General features: G+C 36.4%; 1 protein-coding gene across 6 annotated transcripts in view; it reads right to left on the bottom strand.

The window, feature by feature from the left end:
* The window catches only part of tox (thymocyte selection-associated high mobility group box), a 222955-nt gene that overhangs the window by 188622 nt on the left and 10814 nt on the right, over positions 1 to 23519 (bottom strand). For 5 of the 6 annotated variants that reach the window (XM_073920269.1, XM_073920264.1, XM_073920278.1 and 2 more), the window contains exon 2: positions 9428 to 9520. The exons of the other annotated variant lie outside the window; for it this stretch is intronic. The gene's annotated coding sequence lies outside the window, so the exon portion shown is untranslated. The remainder of the gene's footprint in view (positions 1 to 9427; positions 9521 to 23519) is intronic. 6 annotated transcript variants of the gene reach the window in all.

Raw genomic sequence — 23519 nt, 5'->3', positions numbered from 1 at the left:
TGGGACATTTGTGCAGGATGGGTTTTCATTAGTTATGTTTCCATCCACCTATTTTTGTAATACTGCATAAACAAATACTTAATTGAAATGCAGAGATGCAAAATGTGCATAAAAAACTATAATAGTAGAATTTCAAATGAGAAAAAATGTGCCTAAACTATGATGGAAATACATTTATTAAATAAATTCCAAATATGCGCATCAAAGAAGTCATGTGATTTTGTTTGAACAGATCATGTGATAAAAATAGGCAAGAGGGAATGGCATTCATGCACAAATCAGCAGACTTAGCACATTGTAAAAATATATAATATTTTGTTTTGGTTATTCCTTTAAAAAAGGATACTTCAAGATTATTTTAAAAATGATGTAGACTATATTTATTTATTAAAACCAATGTGATTCTCCCCAGTTCATGGCTTTGGAACTGCTGAGATCAGCCCGATTTAAAATCCTGGATATTCAGGATAAGATCCTGGGGTTCAGATATGTGTTCTAAAAGAACGCAAGGTGCGAGATTCTATCTTTAAATGGCTCACATTACCAGATAATCAGCGCCAAAAATCCGAACTGAATGCAGTACTCAACAAGATTTCATCTCTGATTCTCGGGAGGTGAAAATCGGGCATAAATCGGGCTAAAACTCCTGTAGTAGGAGCCTAGTTTTAGCCAGTCTGTCCTCAAAGTGGTTTGGTTCTGATACTTTCTTAAGCAGATAGGCTAAAGAGCGCGAGTCAATTTTTATATAAGAAAAAAAGGCCACAGTAGCTTCTTCTACTCCATTCTCCATGGAAAACTCCAATTGATTTTTATTAGGGTACTCTTTTATTGTGTATGACTCATTAGATAGAAATTGTAATTTATTTTTTATTATTTTTAAAAGGTTCTATGCTATATTCTAGTTTTGTGCTTATATCGAATTTGCATCTTTGGATAGAAATATAGCTTATAAGCTAGCATTAGCATTTTTCAAGATCCTCTATTGCAGCTTTAACAATATACTCAGCCTGTGACTCAGTTTGTTTGTTGTTCATTGAAACATTAATGGTTTCAGACTGTGATTCCAACTAAAAAATAGTTTTAGCGTTACAAAAATCCAGCATTTATTGCATGCTGTCAAATTTCTTATTTTTACAGTTCTCTTCTCAACCTTTCAGGGAAAAGTACTGCGCACGTACATGCATATATCATCTCAGTGTTTGAATAGACTTAGTCAGAAATGGAAATGAGTGAGTCAGCATTGTGCAAGAAGCTGTTTTTCTGCCAGAGCTTTTTGAATATCAGTGAAGAGCGATATAAAGAAAATTAGCATGTTGAGGGAACATTGCATCTCTTCTGAACAGACTGTATCGCTTGGAAACAGGGAAGGACATGCTGAAATGCGGCTGGGTCATTGCTGTTATAGAGTATATTCTGAGCTCTGCAACTTTCATGAAAATAAATACACTTGTGCTATGATGTAGAGAAGTAGCCGTATATAAAAGACTTAATGTGCCAGACTTTTAAAAGCTCTGGTCAAACTCCATGGCCTAGATTTTATTCATTATAACTTATTTGCTCAGTGGCGAGATGGCAAGAAAAAGAGTGGGATGTCTTTCAGGCTGGATGTTAACTTCATATAAAGAGCTAAAGTTAGCAATCGTTCACTGGGGGATTGAGCGTTAGCTTACATGAGGGTGGCAAGTTGATTTTGATATTTTTAAACCGTCTTTGTAAATGACTGGTAACATTTCAACTGACTTTTCTTGTTACACATTACATGCACTTATAATAAGAAACACTTTATTGTAATTACCAATTAGTGTCATTTTACCTTCCTATTATTAAGATATTGGCTGTTTATTTGTACATAAAAAGTACATTTTTATTTCATTGTGTGTGGGAGTGTTCTAAAATCAGTTGTTTTGGGGTTAAAATACTGAATATGGTAAGTCAAATCATTGGTTAAGTAATTCCTCTTGATCCCAGCTTGTGTATGCTGCATATTTGTTCACTGAAACTTACTGTGACCAAACATGTAAGATTGCTGTTAATTTTGGAAGCTAAACATGTAATTACGTGCTCTTGGGAAAAAAGACGACACTCCTGGGGTCCGTTCTTCGTACCTCGCTTAAATGATCCAAGATGATTTGGCAGATCCTGGATCTGTTTATGTTGATAACTGATCTCTGGCTAATTCGGTTCTTTAAACAAGTTTGTGAATCAGATTAAAATGTCTGGATGAACTGATCTGTGATCGCTGCGTGTGTTGTGATAGACTAATCTGTTGATCCTCGAAATCATGATCAGCAATGTAACGATTGGCTGACGGCACAGCAACGTAATGACATCATCTGATTGATATTTATCCATGTGAGCAAAATTACATCAAATTAGCAGTAAACAGTTTGTTAAATATTACATGCAACAACTTCCCACGTTTGTTGTGAGCTGCATGCTTTACACTTTCATGTGTCAAGAGTATTCATCATGTATTTCAATGCATATCAATGTATTTAGTTCTACATTTAGAAAATATATTCTTCATAGCCTAGGCCTACTCAAGTTTTTTTTTAATTGCTGTAAGGAATCACTGTATAAATTAATTTTTATAAATTAATTAATCGGTAAAGGTATCAATCATCGCCATATTAGTGATCAAAACACATGCTTGACTGCATAAATTTTTATCCTTTTTTAAAAAAGTCTAATATTGTGCATGTACGCGTTTGCATTTATAAAGTTCATATCAATAAATTTTCTCTTTGAACCACTAGGTGGCAGTCTTTTACTTTTATTTCAGAGTGCAGATTATACAAGTTTTATTAATATATATATATTTAAACTTTATATATATATAGGTAAAATATATGTATATTTGCTATTTTCACGAGTGTATATTACTACTGTAAAAAATTATCAGCATTTGGTACATACTTTCAGTATTATCTTTGCTTGAACTGACCTAATCTAAACCTGTTTATATGAAATGAACCTGCTCCTATGCAGGTTTGAGCTACCAGAACTGTTACTATGACAACAAGTGTCAGATCAATTTTGAAGATCAAAACGATCCTGGATCGTGTCAAATCGTCAACATCAACATCGAGCTAATTGAGTAATCCACGTACTCAATCTATATTTTTGTTTTTTTATTTTGGTGTTTGTATTTATTGTTTTATTTTTGTTTGGGTACTCCATTTTATCAAGATGTGACATTTTTTATTGCGTTTGACTCATTGGATAAAAACTATACTTCACAAAATCTTTATGCAATATTCCAGCGCATAAATCGAATTAGCATCTTTGGCAGGAAACATAGCTAGGGCTATCTAACATTAACAAAAATTAAGATATTTTGGTCTGTTTGGAAAGTATTCTATGACTCCTCAGAGAATATAAATGGTGACTTTTTTTTAACTGATGAACATTGAAAGTAGATTGGGTAAATATGTTGTTGTTGTGTTATTTAATATTATTATTATTTATTTATTTTTCCTTTCAAATTTTTTAAGTAATTTTGAATCTATATCATTCTTTTTTTAATTTTGTATTTAATTATTTATTTTTATTTGGGTACTCCATTTTATCAGGATGTGAAAAATTAAACCTTTGTAAATTTTTATGCAATGTTTAAAGTAAAAATTGTTAAAAAAAAAAAAAAAAAACAAACATATTTTGCATGATATTATTCAATATCTGTTAACCAAACACTTCATATACTTACTACCTTAATAAACATTAATAAGCAGCAAATTAGGAGGCAAAAGTTAAAGTTAATAGTTTATTAATAGCGAGAATTGTATCCTAAAATTGTTGTGACCCAACAAATTGTACATACAGGAATTTTACATTAGAAAATGTAAATCCTTATCCTGACTATTACCATACAGCTAGTTTATGCAGTATATATTACTCAATACTCACATGTAAAGTTACAGTGTGATTAAAACTTCATGAAACAAACTGTAATCAAATGGTTTACAGTACAGATGCCATAAAACTACTCACTCATAATTGTGTTTTAAAAATAAAAGAAATTAAATAAAATGTAATAATGTTTTTATTTGATAATATAAACTGTAAGAACTAGATATACAAAGTATATGGAAACTAGAGAAACAAAATATATATATTTATGTTTTTTTTTCAATAACTTTTAATTTTAAAAGTTTAATTTTGAATGTATCATCTTTCTATTCTTTCAGTTGTTCAGTGACCAAACGCTTATTTTGATGGAGAAAACTGTTTAGTAAACTGTTTTGTTTAAATGTACCAAAAATAATTGGCTATATTTACTGAGAAATGGATAAAAATATACATTTTATTAAAATGAGGTGTACTATTTTATGCTGAGCTCTATGTACATATGCATTGTAAAATGAATTTGTTCAAACATACCAAAAAAAAAAAAAGAAAAAACAGATTAATTATCTGTCAGCATATGTAATGTTTTTTACTACTGGCAGTGAGCTAGATGGTAAGAGTGGGCCAAAATTGCCCAGAGGATGTTTGCACGTGCTTGCAAGGAAGAGAAACCCGAGCATATGAACAAAAGTAAACAGTGTAGTTAGTTCAGTATGCCTGTTTTCTGTCTGTCAGTAAGGCTCTTAGCTCTCACTGTATTGTGAAGTGCAGGTGCTGCTGGCCATCGTGCAGTATAACCCATTAGCATGTTTTAGCAATCCGATGATACATTTATAAAATAATAAGAAAATGTATACAATTTTGAAATTTACTAAAGACCATAAATGTTCTGTTGTATGTATATAGAGAGCTCAAAAGTCAGGGAAGGTATAAGAGAGTTTTGAACGGAAAAAATGTTAACATGACAGTTTTCGTGGAAAGTCTTTGTTTGTTTGTTTGTTTGTTTGTTTGTTTGTTTGTTTGTTTGTTTGTTTGTTTGTTTGAAATGAAAAGTCACCTTCCAAATATAAATTAATCATAAATCATAAAGAGGTTGTGAATGAGTATCATTCCAAAGTCTGCTGGGGCAGTATGGATTACTTCAAAGCTTCTTAAATATAGATTTTGAAACATTAAAAAAGGGTCTTCATCAATAGTTCTCTAAGTGTGTGGCAAAAAATATATATATATCATAAACATATCATTACAACAGCATTCCAGAGCATGATTGCTGACTTTTTATGAAGTGGAACACAATGCCAATTCTTCTGATTATTTTTTTTTTATATACTACTAACTACTAACTTTGCTTTATCTTAAAGGTGCAGTAGGTGATCTGCCAAAATGCTAACCGCTTAGCATATTATCTTTGGAAGGCGGGGAGGGACTGTGATTCAAAGCCACACCCCCTGAAATCGCGAGCGTGCGCGCACCGCGTCACAACAGCAGACAGACAACCCACTAGTTCATGTCATTCGCCTGTTAGTTAGTGCCAGCGCCGTGCAGGAATTACATTTATTACTTAACCACACTTACATGCTATTTCAGAGCAAATATTCAGAGTAGCATGGTAAACAGTATAGGAAGGCTGTCATTGTTCACAAATGACCCAATGTGAATATAAAAGCCACTTCAGCTCAATAAAGCAGTTAGGCGGAAAAGCGCTATTTACTGATGTTTTGTTGTTAAACTAAATATAAATCTACATTATAGATGTTGTCAAAGGACCTTATGAAACTGAAAATAATCACATCAATCTTTCACCGGGAGATTTCAGTGGCTGAATAACACGTCTGTGCATATAAGTCATTCATAATAATAACACAATCTAACATAAGCTTAGGCTGACTAGTTTTAAAACAACATTACCTGTCTAACAGTAATACTTCAGCCATGGTGTCTTCCTTCCTCCAGCGTGTTAAAGTAACTCCAATACTGATTCAGGTTTTTAAAATTTTCAATTCAGCATTAGATTTTTTCGTGACCGCACGGCCGCTTTAAGGGGGAATTATACTCGCGCCTGGCTTTACAGTAATCGGCCCGAGCTCAATTGTCCTTCGGCGCCTCCGGCTCCGACTCAGCATCGGCGAGCGGCCCGCAGCTCGCTCGCGCGCATACGTTTGTGATGCAGACGGACACGCGCTAATGGCGGATCTGCGTGAACAGATGCGCAGAAGAATCTACATATGCTGACAGACAGTCTGACCTGCTTATCGGAATTATGGGAGATGTCGGTCCGACTCTATTTAATTGTATGAACATTTTTTTGTTGTATGCTTTACCCAAATTATAAAAATACATACAAACACATTTAGATCCTTTACTGTAATCGTTACTATTGGACTGTGAAGAGACTTTCAACCAGCACAACAAAAAATGTTTCTGAAGACAATCACCAACTGCACCTTTAAGTGACACGTATAGAAAAGTGTCCTACCTAAAAAGCTTCAGTTTGGCTTCAGTTAAGTATTAAAACCAATCACAACATATTTTTGTTGAGCCTACAAAACACAGTGGTTGTGGCCCATCAGATGCATTAAACTTGCTTGTGAGCTCAGTGATTAAGCATCTCCAGGCAATGGTGGACTCTGTACAACAGGTTCAGGGTGGGGTTTATGCTAATAGTGTCCATCAACATTTCATGGGTGGGGTCAGATCAATGTGACATCACATTGTGCAGATTGAGCAAACAGCTTGCTCTGAGACACCGCTTGTGCTGATGGGGATATGGTGGCGGTGAGTGCAATAGTAAAAAAAAATAAAATTTTTTTTAATTGAAACGCGTTGATTGAGAAAACATTTATTCATTCATTCTCCTTCGACTGTGTCTCTTATTTATCAGGGGTCACCACAGTGAAATGAACCGCATACTATTCCGGCATATGTTTTACGCAGCAGATGCCCTTCCAGCCACAACTCATTACTGGGAAACACCCATACACACTCATTCACACACACACACTCATAAACTACGGCCAATTTATTTAATCAAATTCACCTGTACTGCATGTCTTTAGACTGCGGGGGAAACCGGAGCCTCTGTAGAAAACCCAAGGAGAACAGCTTCACACAGAAATGCCAACTGGCCAAGTCAGAACTTAAACCAACAACCTTCTTGCTGTGAGGTCACATTGCCAACCACTTTGCCACTGTGCAGTGCCATTGAGAAAACCTTAAAAAATAACACACAAATTCACAAAAGCACATGCAAATACAGCAATGTGCTGCAAATAGCACAGACCACAACAGAAATGTGCAGGGGACCACAAAATATGACAAACACAGCATGGTATTGTCTGAGAACTGAAGAGGTGTGCTTTCTGTTGTTGTTGTTTTTATTTTATTTTTTGTCCAAATTTAATGGACCTTTAGCGCTAGTAATTTGTATCATATGCAGACTCATCGCTTTTTGGGGTCCCCAGGTACAATTCCACTGCGGTCTGTACTTGTTGCAGGACATTTCTATACTTGCATGTGTTGTTCAACAGTTCACATTTAGCTGATGATTGATTATAAAGCTTGTTTGGCATGCTGTCCCAGGAGAGAGCCCTGAGCTCATAACATCCTTGAGCCTGGGGCTCCCTCCTGTTTGCAAGGCGAGAGGAAAGTTTGAGCTCATGTAGAGCTCGAGAACTCCCCTGCTATAGTAATGAACAGATAGTGATTGCTCTTGAGAGATAACTACTTAGGTGCATGTCCATGGTGCTGAATTAGATTAGTCAATTACCTTAAGTTGCATGTTTTTGGACGGTGGGAGGAAACCGGGGAACCCGTGGGGAAAACCCACATGAGCACAGGGAGAATGTGTAAACTCAGCACAGAAACATCGGTTGGCTTGGTAAGGACTAGAACCAGTGAGGTTCTTGCTGTAAGGCAACAGTGCTAGCCACTGGGCCACCATGTCACCCATCTAGAAAAGGAGGACGACTAGGCGTGGAAGGGGGAATTCTTCAAAATGAAGATGTTATATGGAACTTAGGGTATTTATAGTGGCTTAGGAATCGTCTGATTGGTGACTTATACATTGGATAATGAGGGACAGGCTGTGATCAATCATAAACACATGATCCTCTTGAAATTATTTCATAAATAAACCTCACTAAAATTGATGAAGACATATTTACAATGTGTTAATGTTTTTCGATTTGCATACTGTATGTTTTCTCAACTTGGATCTTTTTCTGCCACCAAAGATTTAGGCCTTATTCACACGACATGAGTCATTTCAAAGAGTCCTGTGGTATTTTTTCAAAACTGCATCTTTTTCAATGGCAGCTTGGTCATTTGTTCATATATAAATACAGAATCAGGTCACTGCAACCTAAACTACTGTATATGTACATATGTTCCAGCCTGATCTCACAAGAAAACGTCAGTATTTTACGTTTTATTAGTTTAGTGGCTAATTCATATGAATTCCTAGAATTCCTACGAGTTCAGTCGTACGGAAATGTACGATTTTAAAAAGGAACTGTGGCACCTAACCCCACCTCTAACCCCAACCGTCATTGGGTGATGAGCAAATTGTACTAAATTGTACAAATTAGATCGTACGAATTCATACGAATTAGCCACTAAATCTAAACGGTACTAACTACCGTGAGATTGCATTGGATGTTCTGAAATTTTGGAGGCAGTTTTGTTGTATAATTGGTGAAACTAAAGATTTCGGCTTGTACAAGTCAGTGTGCACTCTGTTGGATGTCAATGATTGGCTAATGTGGCTTTATGGTTAGGGTTATTTCAGCACTTGCTGGTTTGGTATGCTCTTGGCAGCACTTCACATTCACTTTGTTGCATTTTCATGTGAAAACAATAAAAATGGAGAATGAGAGGAACCCTTAAAAACTTATTTTAAAAAAGTAGATGCGGGTGAATTTTTATCATTATCGAATGGTCGTGTACACAAATTATTACACATAATTACATTGTTATTTTCTACATCTGTTACATCTCTTTTAGTGTTAACATTTTTTGTTTTGTTCAATACTTTACGTTTTCTATTGTTTAAAGTGAAATTATTTGTCAGGGTACTATTTGGGGCACCAGATTTTTCAAAGATTTAGAAGGGGGCACATTCAGAAAAGTCTGTTCTACACTGAGCCGACTGTGTCAGAGTTGATGTTCATGTTCTTCAGCATGATTTGAGAAAGACTCAAAGAGCATCTTGCGCTTCAATAGACTCAAGAACATCTGACCTTTTGAGTTCACATCGGTTGACGTCAGTGTCACAAATTTGCTTAAATTTGCTTATTGACCTAGAAATAAAAACCTTTTTCATTTGACGTCATCGCTTTTCACTCTTTGTTTTGACTATACACGTTGTTTGTTTCTCATTTTACATTGGGAAAAAATCCAACTCTCAAACTACTTTTAAGGGATATCTGTAAATCCATGTCCATGGCTATAAAGCCGTGTCACAAGTGAAATGATGAGATCATGCCAAATGACCTATATTGTGTTGCTGGCTTAGCTTGTACCACATTCGTTTAGCTGATATCCATCCTCTTAAAGCTCCGGGGAATCAAATCCACAGCCTTACCTTATTAGAAGTGTTGCATGCACGGCATCTGTACTGGAATCTGCTTCAAAAAAAATGAAGTTGGTTGAGTGCTGAGCTGACGGCGCTGCAAATCTGTAAACACCAATGTAAATCAATTACAACAGGAAAAACACAGTCCCATGTATAATTTGATCTGATTATGCTGTTGACAGCAGCGGCGTAATCATTACTTCCACACAACAGAAGCAAGGCACGTTGCAGGCTCCAAGATGTGAATGTATTGTATTATCAGGCCAGAAAATCTTTGATTTGATTTGTCAAGTTGTTAGGGCACCACTAGAAATTCGATTTGATATTAATTAAAGGGAAATGGAGAAGGACAATAAAATGAATGTGGTAATAGCCTGTGACGACTTCAGAAAAAGAGTTCAGGTGCGTGAGCTTTTTTATGTTGGAGATCAATATTAGTGTGCTCGTTTTGATGAGAAGAAACAGTGTGATTTGATCAGTGTAGACCTCAATCTCTTCAGCTCTTTATTGCTTCTGGAGTGATTGCACTCCCACTCCACCTGGGCTCACTCTGCCCATGCATCTGATATCCTCTGTTCAGAATCTTATAGAGCAAACAATGTAAGATGAGTTTTTGGATTTCAATTTTTACCTCTTTTTTTCTGTGTGTGTGTGTGTGTGTGTGTGTGTGTGTGTTTGTGTTTGTGATGGATGGGGTGGGGTGGGTTGCTGTTGCCATGCAAAGCGCTTGTATAATAGAAAATGAGTAAAGATCTGACATGCTAAATTTTGATGAAGGAATGATTTGCTGGGATGGTGTGGTGCTCTACTTTTTATACTTATTAAAAGTGAGACAATTATATAATTAAAAAATATATAGATATATAATAAATTCATGGGTAGTTGAAAAATATGCATGTTCTCCCTGCATTTGCAAGGGTTTTCTCCGAGTGCTCCGGTCCCCAGAGAATTTTCTGCTTTGAACACAATGTAGCTGTTTTTGTTGCCTGCGCCTTAAATGCTAGTTTTCGCCGTCCACTATTCCTACGTCACTCTGTGTCTCAATCTCTGGCTGTGTGCATCAGATAAACAGCACAGTGACAGACATGAAGGAAGCAGATCTCAAGTAAAATTTGTTGGAAATACTACAGTAAGAACTTTCCCAATGATTATTTAATGTATTTGTTGTGGAGTTGCAATGATGAGTCACACACAATGTCGATACACATAATATCCACTGCTGTATAGATCTCAGCAGTATATAGATAAGTCAATGTACACACCTAATTTAACGTCCACAAACCGAGATTGAAGCGTCTTCTTTTATAATTGTACTGACATGCAGCTGTGGTGATAAAGTAAAGTGGTAAAAATCGCTGTAATTACTTTCAAACATGCACTGTTTTAAAAATGTTTTAAACTTGTAAAACTCATTCTTGATCACATTTGATGATGATTGATGATCACAGAGAGCTCTACAGATCTTTTAATTCTAGTTGCTTTGTGCACATCCTGTTTTGTTGATAAGATTATACGCGTTACGACGGAGACATGTTAATAAGCGGCTGTCAATCAATTCGATGGCGGGGAATCAGCACTCCTATGTCATGTGGCAGTAGGTCACTAAATGGGAAGAATTTGGATTCTATTTTAATGTCAGAATATTTAAAAAAGAGAGTTATTGTGTTTTTATCACCCCAAAATGACTGTGGACACACTATACCTACACACAGTTCTGATCATAGGTGACCTTTAAATATGCCATATGGTGTGACAGCAAAAAGGAAGTAAAATAACTCCTAATAATATACAAATAGCATGAGAGTGATTGCTGGACACTTATCTTCACGTAGTGCTTATCTTTATTTACTTTATATGAAATTATGAATGTTCCAGGTTTTTTAATCACACCGAAGGACAACAAAACCAAAAGCGGTTTCAGAAAAATAAAATGTGAAAAATTCTGTGACAAAAACTTTACATGTGCATGTCATGGGTTTTAGTCACATGATCCCGAATGAAATTTGTCCATGGAATTAGTATATAGTGTCACACAGTGAGACTGTCACACCACATAACAGTTTTGATATTTGGCTCAAATAATAAAAAAAAAAAAAAAAATATATATATATATATATATATATATATATATATATATATATGAGGTATGTATATATATATATATATATGCTCTCTGTACCGGTGTACACATTACTAGTACCGGGTTGGACCCCTTTTTGCCTTCAGAACTGCCTTAATCCTTCGTGGCATATATTCTACAAGGTACTGGAAATATTACTCAGAGATTTTGGTCCACATTTTCATGCCAAAGCATCACGCAGTCGCTGCAGAGTTTTCGGCTGCACATTTATTGTGCAAATCTTCCGTTTCACCACATACCAAAGGTGCTCTATTGAATTGAGATATGGTGACTATGGCCATTTAGTTACAGTAAACTCATTGTCATGTTCAAGAAACCAGTCTGAGATGATTCACGCTTTATGACATGGCGCGTTATCCTAGTGGAAGAAGCCATCAGAAGATTAGTACACTGTGGTCATAAGCCCCTTTCACACATACAGAAAATAATCATCGATGAGATGCTTATGATAAGCCGTTGTTTGTTTACCTTCAAGCTTTGCGTGCACATATGAGCGCCTGCACACGCACATATTATAAACATCTCGACATGCGAAAGTGATCCTGCGAAAGTTGTTCACAATATTGATCATCCACAGAGTTTGTAATTTAGTCAAATGTTTACAAATACAAGCGCAGCCGTTTAAAGCTCATTTGTGGTGAATGATGTCAGAATTTACCGGTATTTTGGAATGGATGTGTGAATGCTCTTTTCCGGAAAATTTCCGTAACGTCCTCGCCTGTGTGAACAGCGCTTTTTTTCAATATACTGGTAAAGTCTTTCCGGAAATTTTCCGGAAATTTTCCAGAAATTTACCGGTATCACTGTGTGAAAGGGGCTATTAAGAGATGGACATGGTCAGCAACAATACTCAGGTAGGGTGTGGCATTGACACAATGCTCAATTGGTATTAATGGACCCAAAGTGTGCCAAGAAAATATCCCCCACATCATTACACCACCACCACCACCACCAGCCTAAACCCTTGATATAAGGCAGGATGGATCCATGCTTTCATGTTGTCGAAGCCAAATTGTGACCCTACTTAAATGCATTAAATTGCTGCCATATGATTGGCTGATTAGAAATTTGCATTAACGAGAAGTTGGACATGTGTTCCTTATAAAGTGGCCTGAGAGTGTATTTCTACAATGCAATGATAATTGAAGAAGTCACCATGCAAAACTGACAGTTGTTTTGATCAATGAAATGTAGAATTAAGTTTTATGACATCTCTTATCTGTTGATGTGCTTTCTTGTGCAGTGTTGTGAAAACTTGTCAGTCCCAATGATTCACTAATAACAATGCAGCCATGCAGAATCAAGTCCTGTCCTACATTTTTCTTGTTGGAAAAGCTATTTGACTCAAACATACTGTACGTCACAGTAGGGAAGAAAAGCCCATCACAACTTCCATTTGATGCCAACTCTCGCTGCGTTCCAAATGCAATAAATCTTCATCTGAAGGGCACTTATGTATATAAGTCTTATTGAAGGGTCATTTTAAACTGAAGTGTTCAGAACTGACAACTACAAAGGGCCCTTTGAAAGTGGGTGAGTTACATAAAAAATGGCTTCAGAGGCAGTTTCAGAACTAAGATATGAACATAAATCAAGTTGTTTAAATCTAGCAACACTCTGAAAAGTTTAATCATCGTTATCACCACTTTGATGATTCAACATTTGATTCTGTAGCATTTGTATAATTTGCATTTGAATGCTCATGGCTGTGTTCCAGTTCATCTTAATGCCTTTCCTTCACTAAATAACCATTGATAATGCTACAAATGCTACAGTGGATAAAATAAGTATTTTACCTGCTAAATGTTTTTCTAAAGGAGCTGTTGACATAAAATTGACCCAGATTTTGGTAAAAAAAAACAAATAAATAAACAAACAAACAAACATTCCAAACTAAAATATTATTTGTGTAATAACAATGTGATGACACAAGAAGAAAGTACTGAATAACTTAAATGTACCTAATACTTAATATAAAGGTTTTTTTGTAATGAAAGCTTCAAGATGCCTCCTGTGATTGCCTCAGGCATTGGTCAGATGTGATTTTCCCAAAACTTCAAAATATTGATGCTTCTGTGGGTCTTTTTTTATGAAATCTTTTCTTTATTTCTTATTTTTATTGGATTCAGGTCATGTGATTGGCTGGGCCAATCTAGCAGCTTTATTTTCTTTTTCTGAAAACAAGTTGTTATGGCTATGTTTTAGATCATTGCCTTGCTGAAATGTTAAGATTGAAGCAGCTAATATTCATTTACAATGGCAAGAGGTAGGATTGCATTCTAGCTACTTAGAGATTTCGGATTTTTGCTGTCTGGGCATTCCATGCCTTTTTAAACCTCCCTTTCTGCATGAGTTCGATACCTTTTCCATGTGCCATTTCATTATATTAGTTAGTTGTGTTTTCTTTGTATTTCTGAATTACTTTGGTTGTAACTGACATTTTTACTGACAAATGTCAAGTCAACAGCATCTTTCTGAGAAAATTGTTGACATGTTCAATATTATTTACCCACTATATACTCCCCCTCTGGATATGCCACATTCAATGCTTATACAGTATGTACCCTTGGGCTGTTTTTAACATTTGAAAAATAATTAATTTATCATTGAACTGTTTTGAGGTAGGGGTAAACTAAAGACCACCTGCAGTGATGTCATGATTGTGTTGCACTCTGGTATATGGGAGCAGCGTGAAGTGAACATGCTGTATGATACACACTGCATCCTATTCGGGTGTCCTAATCTCCTTTGAAGAAGTGACAGCTTGAGAGTGACAGCTTTAAAGGGGTTTGGGAATTGAGATGAGACCTTCCAAATGGAACACAGTGTAAAGTATCCCTGAGCAAAGGATCATGGGGGCCCAAAGTGTCCATCAGTTGTGCCCTTCATTCTGAAGGGCCCTTCCAAGTGGCCGGTTTTGAGCACTTTGACTTGGAACAACACTTCAAAATGGTGGCCATGATTATTTTCACTCTGAAAGGGCCCCTCTGAGGGCAATATATCCCATCAGGAACGCACTGATAAACTGACTCCATTTGTCAAAAGAATGAGCTCTTCAGAATTGAACAGCTTATGGCTGCCTTTGTTTTCATGTTTTTATATACCCACAAACACTAGGTGTCAGTATAAATTCAAGACAAAGCCATTATGGTCACCGCGACATAAACAAAAACAATACTGAGGTTACATTTAAGCAAACTTTCTAAGAAATATATGGGCTGAATCCAGAATAGGATACTAGCATACAGCTATTTCTGACATTTGGGAGAAAAAAAATAGTAAGAGCAGTAAGCTAGTATGCTATTACAAATTTAGCCATGCTCTTGAGGCTTCCAAACCCAGACATGCCTATATCTGAACCATCTTTTCAACAGATGGACATCTAATTATGCGTTGTGGTCTTTTAACTTCTTTCAGATTTTCAGACTAAGAAGGAACATTGTTGAGCACACAGTAGTTTGACCAAACAATATAAACATTCCCTGAACGGATTTGTTTTCATGAACTTCCTGACCTAGATTTTGCCAAATCGTATTTCTATCTCAAATATTTATCTTCGCTCAGTGGAACCGGCTTGTTGTGTTCACCGAAAACTTGCATTCTTGCATATCACTCACTTTTCGAAAGCTTTATGTTATTGTTACTGAAACATCAATGACATTTATAGACCGAGAGAGAGTGGAGAACAAGCAAACAGTGTAATTTTTGATAAATGGGGAACGTCATAAGTAACCGCTTTTAATGATCATTATTTACTAGCGAACAGAGAGCCAGGGCTAAATCCAGCCTATGATGAATTGCTGATCAATACATTGATGACAAGCCAGCAGAGCCTCGGAGCGTAATGGGAGATTGTGTCTGTTCTGAATATGTTCAATCAAGCTGTTGTCTTGCTGGAAATGTTACTACACAATGCATGTTATTTGACTTGGCGCAGCTAGCTCAGTGTGGCATGTGGTTTGCAAAACACAAGGAGGGTTTTATAAGGGGCAGCTGTGATTACATTCCTCTCTTCCATTCCTTCTCATTATGAATGTGAAACAGAATACAGACCAAGCATAACTTACAGCACTTACAAGAGGTGTGAAACTCCACTAAGGTACAAACCACACCAAATAAAATACACATAATGCTGGTGGAGTTTCATAGTCTGGCTCTCCCGTGTCTAAAGCACTTGTGCTGACTTTTCAAAATGAAAGGAGAGTCTGTTACAGTGAAGCCATGTAAATAAATACGAACATTGCACAAGACTGACTTTTTCGAGAAGCAGAAAGCTCCATGAAGGACATGATATGATGTAGATACATATGACCACCATCTATATTGTAAAATCATCATTTTTATAAAGCATGGAATCTCCAGCACATAAGGAAAAAGCATGCTTTGGTAAATCATATGATGGTATAGAAAGTTGAAATTATGAGTCATAATTATAAGATAAAAAGATGAAATGATGACATGAAAAGTTACGTGGAAAAGCCATAATTATGACATAAAAGGTCATAATTATGGCATAAATATAAAACAAGTCAATTATGTATTTTGGGTTTATACTTTTTTTGTCATAATTTGACTTTTTTTCCTCTATGTGATTATAATGATTTACTATGATATTTTTTTCTGATGTGGTGGTTTCATAATAAGGAAATCGCCTGGAAATGGCAGCATTCTCAGCCAAATGACTCCTATGAGTTGTTTCTTTTTAGTAAATCAAAAGCACATGAATAAGTTTATGTCCTACTTATTTAATTCTACCTCATTAATTTAATATACAGCTAACATTATCATTGCAGGACTTGGAACAATGTTTACTTAGTCAAAATTTCAGTCAGTATTGTGGAGACAAAACATTTATTCAAGTGCAAGTACCTATTTTACCCCTTTTATAAGATGTAAGATACTAATACTAATAATAATAATAATACTAATAATAATAATAATAATAATGCATTTTATTTAAAGGCGCCTTTCATGACACTCAAGGTCACTGTACAGGACATCTAGAACAATCAGTTCAAATAAAAACATAATAAAAGACAATAGACACAATATAAACATTAAAAATGCATTTGGGTTAAAGACAATAAGCTGTTCTAAACTATTCTTTGAGTTTGGATTTAAATTTGAAAGAGAGTCTAAATTATCGAGACAAAGAGCTTAGAATGATAGAATTCAATAGAATGTTCCATTGCAACAGCAGCGCCCAGCAACAGCCCGGATTCCACCATTTTGGATCTTATTTCTGTCGCAATGGCAAGCAGCTGCCTTGTTTTTTTTTTTTTTTTTTTTTTTAAAGTGCATTAAAGCTGAGATACAACCTGAAAGACGACAATACAACGCTTACTATCACAATCATTAGCACTTTTAATAGTTTACTTTACAGACTTATAATATGCTGTTATTCTATTGGAATTTTCATTCCAAAGTGGCCACTGCGCCATCTAGTGGCTGTTTCCCAAATCACACTAGAGTGTCGCCTCTTGGTGATTCTATGCTCTTTGACGGAGGTCAGGAGGAAGTGAATTCCAAAGCTGAGCAGCAGAGTGGCTGAAAGATCTGCTCCCCATGGTGACAAGGCAGACAGAGGGAACAGTGAGGTGAATGGAAAAAGACCTGAGTGTTCAAGAAGGTGTGGTGATATGAACAAGATTAGCAAGGTATAGAGGAGCGAGATTATGGATGGCTTTAAAAGTGAGAAGAAGTATAAGCCTTTGGTGTCTGTTTCAGGTTAAAATACCCGTTAGATTATTTATAGCCTCCAGAATTTGCCCTTTTTAGTGTCTGAGTACATTGTAGTTGTTTTTGTAGCATGTGGCTTTAAATCCGAATGAGCTGCTTCTCTCTGCACATGTGCGTGTCTGCTTCTGATCATGCATTACGTCAGATAAACAGCACAGTGACAACGACAGACTCGGATGAAGCTGAAATACAGCTCATTAGTCAAAAATACAAAGTAAGTTTATTTGATGTATTTGTGGAGGAATTTATTCAAGCCTTTCTGAAATGATGAGTCTCACACATGCCGTTTGCAGTACCCACAAACATATTAGCATTTACTGACAGTGTTGGGGGTAATGCCTTACAAAAGTAATGTATTACAGTAATGTATTACATTTTCCTGTAACGCAGTAGTGTAAGGCATTACTAATACATTTTCAGTAATATTTTACATGTTCAGTAACGCGTGCGTTACAACACACTTTTCGGCCGCAAGACATTAACAAATAAAAAAAAACGCAGTTCTATTTCCTGTTCGTGGCTAGAGAATATATGCGCGTGCTGTCGTTAATCTCCCTCTGGCTATGGGACCTTTTTACTTTGAACGCGGAATGATTTCAGCTTCTGAGCTCAAGGGCCGGTTTGGCTCAGCCCGGTTCGCAGTACGCGCAGCGGAAAAGCGGCAAATAGATGAAAATGGCATAAGACAGTGCATTTGCGAGACGGACGTAAGTGCATATGGCGTTATTTCACTGACAAATGTCGTAAGCTCATTCATGTAATACGAGCGAGCGAATGAACGTGCCGGTTTCCTCTGTGGACAAAACTCCTCGCGTTCACTCAACACTGGCTGGGCTGCTCATGTGCTAACGACCTGCTCTCGCTCCGACAGATGATGCAGACTCACAATCTATGCCGTGTGTTTCCTCTTCCTTTCGTTCTGTTGGTCTCCAGAGATCCTCCTATTTAATTGTTATCCCAAGAATTTTTATATGGTTTATTTATTGCTACACTATTTACTTACAGGTTAAGATAAATTCTATAATAAATACTAGTGTTTTTGAGTGTAAGGTATACTGCCTATGTTTTAGGCTATAGTACTTACAATGAATGCTTAAGCATACTGTCGTATTAAGAATAGTGAACTCATAAAATTAAATATAAAGTGTAGTTTTACTACAGTAAAGTGTGGTGAATTGTAGTACAATCTACCCCATATTGTAAAAAAAACTACAGCACTGGATCATTTGTTTATATTACACTTCTTGTGTTACCATAGCAACTATAGTATTACCACAAAAAAGTAATTACAGTACTTAATGACAATATGTGTGTTCAGGGGCCCTGTGGAACAGCTTCTTCTCAAAATGAAGATGATGGCAGGGAAAATGTCCTCCACAATCTCATCAACAATGTGGAAGACAACAGACACTAGTTCACTTTATTTTAGTTGCCATAAAAAAATGTGATTGATAATGAGATTTATTTGAAGAGTTAAATGTATAAAAAGAGTTAAAACAAATATCTTAATCAGTTCTTAATTAAAATGCTCTGTGGACAAGTGTATACATATGATTAGGCGCAAGTCATTTATTAAATGAAGAAAAGATTAATGCAGCTTCTCACACTGCAGCAAATTCCATTTTTACTGTTGATAATTGGCGCAAGGTATTCAGGAAGTGACAATTTTGTTCTCTTTGACTCATTGGTTGGAACCACGGCTTTATTTGCACGTCTTTTACTCATTGGCCAGATATTGTTGAATAAATTTCCTAAACTGCTTATCAATTGGTCAGAACTCACGTGTGGGTAAATGCCAATGAACTCTCGCAAGTAAACAAACTGGCAGACACAAAATTTCGTTTTTTACTATGGAAGCACGACTGCGTTGACTGATTGTATCCCTGCTTTAGACAAACTATACATTTCAAGAATTTTAATGCATTGCTTGTCACTTCAGGAGGAGGCGTGAATTCATTTAGCTAAACTGCAACATGTATTCCATGGAAATATTACCAACTATCCATCAGGTAATGTTTTTCCCTCTCTATCTCTGTTGGTAAAGGGCTGTCAACAAATATTTTTTCCTCCATATCCTATAATGCACAGCGCATCAGCCTACGGCGGCTGGATTAGTCCAAAAGGCGCAGTGCTTTTTGCGGTTGGGTCTGTTTTAGTTCGGATCATATTCTCACCATAAATTAACCGCTCCAGGCTTTGTTTGAAATCGTATCGAGACCACCTCATCAGCAGGTCTCAGTACGCTTTTTTGGTCCACTTTTGGTGCGCACTCGAGTACGACTGCTGCATTCACACCCTCCCAAACGAACCACACCAAGAGGGAAAACGAACTCTAGTGGGATTCAACCGAACTAAAAAAGGCAGGTGTTAAAGCACCCTTAATTTGTGTTTTTGGATGAAAACATAGCTAGTGAAATCATTCTGTAGGGATATTTGTTAGGAGCTACTGCTGAGCTAGTGGTTTCGGTGGATGAATGGACTGTTTTTAGGCACAGATCATCATTTGGCTTTAGCACTCTATTTTGTTTCTTGAGTCCTGGTGGTCTGACAGTGGACTACCGATCAGAGGTTGTTATGAGCTAATCAGTGGGTTCAGTGATGCTTGGTCAGTTCCGGAAGCTCAGCTTTAGCAGAAAGAACACGTAGTTCAGGGACGGTGGAGAATCTTATACCACTCTAATAGTCCTTTGATTTCACTGTCACAGACCACTTGAGGGGCAACAGACCTAGTTTGCTCTGATGATCTCTTTCTGCTGGGTCATTGCTTCTGTTAGAGTACGGTTTGCAGTGACCCCCTTTAGCAGGGTCCTGTCAGGACCCCATCATTTTCCAGCACTCTATGTTCAGACATAAAGCTTTGATCTTCATTTTAAAATTTAATGCAACATATGTCTAGAAACATCAATTATTCCTGAGTGATGTTTAATCAATGCACTTCTAAAACAGTTGAAAAATCAATATTGATTATCCTCCAGTTGTACTTAAATGACCCTCATTGGGTTTAATTACGCCTGACTGTCTTTCAAATGCTCTTCCATAATGAGGTACGTTTGTTACTGCTGTCTTTTGCCATTTATGCGTAAAGGACTTTAATCTGTATGGGAACGTTAGTTAACATGGAAACCTGAGCCTAAGTAAGCTCATAGTCTGATGAAATTCCAAACTTGGGAGGCTCCACGAAGCAAATTCCATCGTTTCGAGTCTCTCTCTTTCACATTTCATCATCAACACTTGTGTCACATTCACCAATTGAATGGGACATTGTCCACCCCTCAGAGCCCAGTCTCAATAACTGCCCATTTTCTGGGTCCCTGCCCTCACACAATCACGTATCAACTCCAATCTGTCCACATAATGCTCTGCTGCCTGCCTGGAATGGCTGCTAAAACCTAGTGCCACTCCATTTGCATCCACTGCTTCTGGCCAGGGTGCGATTCCCTGCAATAATAAACACCCCCTGTCGAGAAGGTGCAGGTTTGATAGATTTTGTCACCAGAAGAAACTAATATATGCAGCATTGCATATCATTGTCTAACCATGTTTCCAGAAGCAGCAACTCAAGAGAGTGACTCAAAAAGGATCATTATTATGGCTTATGTCTAATAATATAATTCTGTGGAATAATGTTGTTTATAGTTTTGCTAATTAAGTGTGCAGAAGTCAACTGCTATATCTGAGCAACTCGGCATAACATTCTTAATGGCAGTTTTATTTTCCACAGACCTGATATTCTAGACAAGATAGTTAACATGACAAAGAGGCTTCTAATGCAACTTTAGATTTAAAGATTGATTGCAGATTAGTCGGTGATGACAAAGGAGGAAAGACATCTGATCTGCTGTTTGCTTAAAAGGGTCTTATACTTGGTTTGTACTATACAGCAGATAGGACAGTTGCTTGAATTTGATTGGTCGGCTATATTACTGCTTTATTCCAAAAAGCTTAAAACTTGGATTTATCATTTTCCTACTTTTATAAACTCATCTCTTTCAGTTGAACTTTTGACCTATAAACTCATTTTTATGCACAAAGATACCTGAAGTGACCATCAGACGTGTGTACTGGCTTTCAGCTCTGAGAATAAGAAGTTTGGAAAGCCTGTCCTTGCTTATTGTGGTCAAACAACTCGATTAAATTAATCAAAGTGAAACTGAAATGTAACAACTCGTATAAATAATTTTGTCATTAACAACGAAAACTGTTTAAAGTTGGCTACTGGTTTACTTCTGGTCATAAATGTAAGAATAAGATCTTAATTGAAACTGTGAATTTTTAATTTTATTTAACAAAACAGTTTGCCTTTATTGTGACAGAGAAAAGAATAAATAGGATGCACTATGAGGCACAGTTTGTCACACAGTTCTTGGTTTTGTTAATGTATGAATTATTTAAACTAAAGATATTTTGTTTATGGGATTTAATGGATTATAGTAAATTATATTGGTCATTAAATCAAACTGAACAATCTGTGTATTCAGTTAATGATCGTTTAATGAGCATCAGCTGTCATTCAAGTAAATGACCGAAATGAGTATCTTCAAATTCTATCGAAGTGTGCACCCTGTGTGTACGCCACTAGATGCAAGACTGACTGGAAATCACTGAGCTCTAAAATGGGAGATTTTAATTGAGATATTCCAAATATGTCCAAACTGTATTCAATTTAGGATGTGGCCACTGTCTTTATGTCAACTATTCACAACATTATCCTAATTATCATTATTATTATTATTATTAATAATGATAAATAAATTAGTAATAATTTATTATTATACTTTTGTTATTATTATTGTTATTATTATTATTATTATTATCACTGTTTTGTATTATCACTTGGCAAGGCAGTGGCGCAGTAGGTAGTGCTGTCGCCTCACATCAAGAAGGTCGCTGGTTCGAACCTCGGCACAGTTGACGTTTCTGTGTGAAGTTTGCATGTTCTCCCTGCCTTTGCGTGGGTTTCCTCCGGGTGCTCTGGTTTCCCCCACAATACAAAGACATGAGGTACAGGTGAATTGGACGCAGGGAGATCATGCAAACTCCACATAGAAACGCCAACTGAGCCGATGCTTATGCGCATTTTGGATATATAAAAAAAATTATGAATAAATATGTTGATGGAAACGGCAAGATGCGCATAAATTTTTTAAATGTGCATAAAAAACTCATGCGCATAACTGAGTAGGATAAACTTTTTATTCGATAACAAAAGATGTGTATAAACTTCGATGGAAACACTTTTACCTCAAAAATTCCAGTATAAGCATTAAAAAAAGTCATGAGATTCTGTTATAAGAGATCATGTGATGATAAAAATGTGTGTAAATGGACAATTCAGCAGGCTGAGCACATTGTAAAACATCTGAAGTGTTGTTTTGGTCATTCTAAAACACCTTAATCATTTCACCAGTAGTGTTATTATATTATTAATGACCTTCAGAACTGTAAAGAGCGTCTGTGTTCTGCGTCTCATGGCTTCAAACGCCACCAGGTGTTCATTGCGTAGCATCTTCTGAGTTGAAAGTCATTTATTAAATAAAGAAAAGATTTCCACAGCTTCCCCTACTGCAGCAAATTCCGGTTTTACTGTTGATATTTGGCGCAAGGTAATCAAGAAGTGACAATTTTGTTCCCTTTGACTTGTTGGATGGAAACACTGCTTTATTCGCACATCTTTTATGTAATAATCCAGTTTTGCGCATAAATTTAATTTACATAGAAACATATTTATTGACACTAATTCAGGAACTGAACAAGTCACTTTTAGAACCATTTAATAAATCACCCAACCACTTAGATCATTTAGAGTTATTTTCACCAATGTAGTGACAAAAACGAAGACGCCGGCAAGTGCTGCACCTAAAATAGAAGTTAATCTAAGTCAATTCTGATTAAACTACAAGAGCTGAATCTCAGCACTAGTGTGAAACGCACTAATAATGAATCTCTGCGGAGCTTTTCTTTTATATCTCATCTGCCCAAAAACGCTCACTGATGTTCTCAACAGCCTCATTTGCACACATATCCGATGAAGCCCGCAACTGTTACAAACATAAAACATTGTGTGAAAACATAACAGCGCTTTGTTTTTGTTTTGCCACTGCTAGATTCTGACAACTGTGTAAACTGCCCACACAATCTAATTGCAGAGCAAACGGCAAAAATGATTTGAATATTCTCTTAAACCCAATGTTGTTCTCTTCGGAGCCTGTGGGCAGAATTACA

Source organism: Danio rerio, chromosome 2 (assembly GCF_049306965.1).
Source record: "Danio rerio strain Tuebingen ecotype United States chromosome 2, GRCz12tu, whole genome shotgun sequence".
Taxonomy (NCBI): domain Eukaryota; kingdom Metazoa; phylum Chordata; class Actinopteri; order Cypriniformes; family Danionidae; genus Danio; species Danio rerio.
Note: the sequence above shows the minus strand (reverse complement) of the source record. Positions and strands in the feature narration are given on the sequence as shown.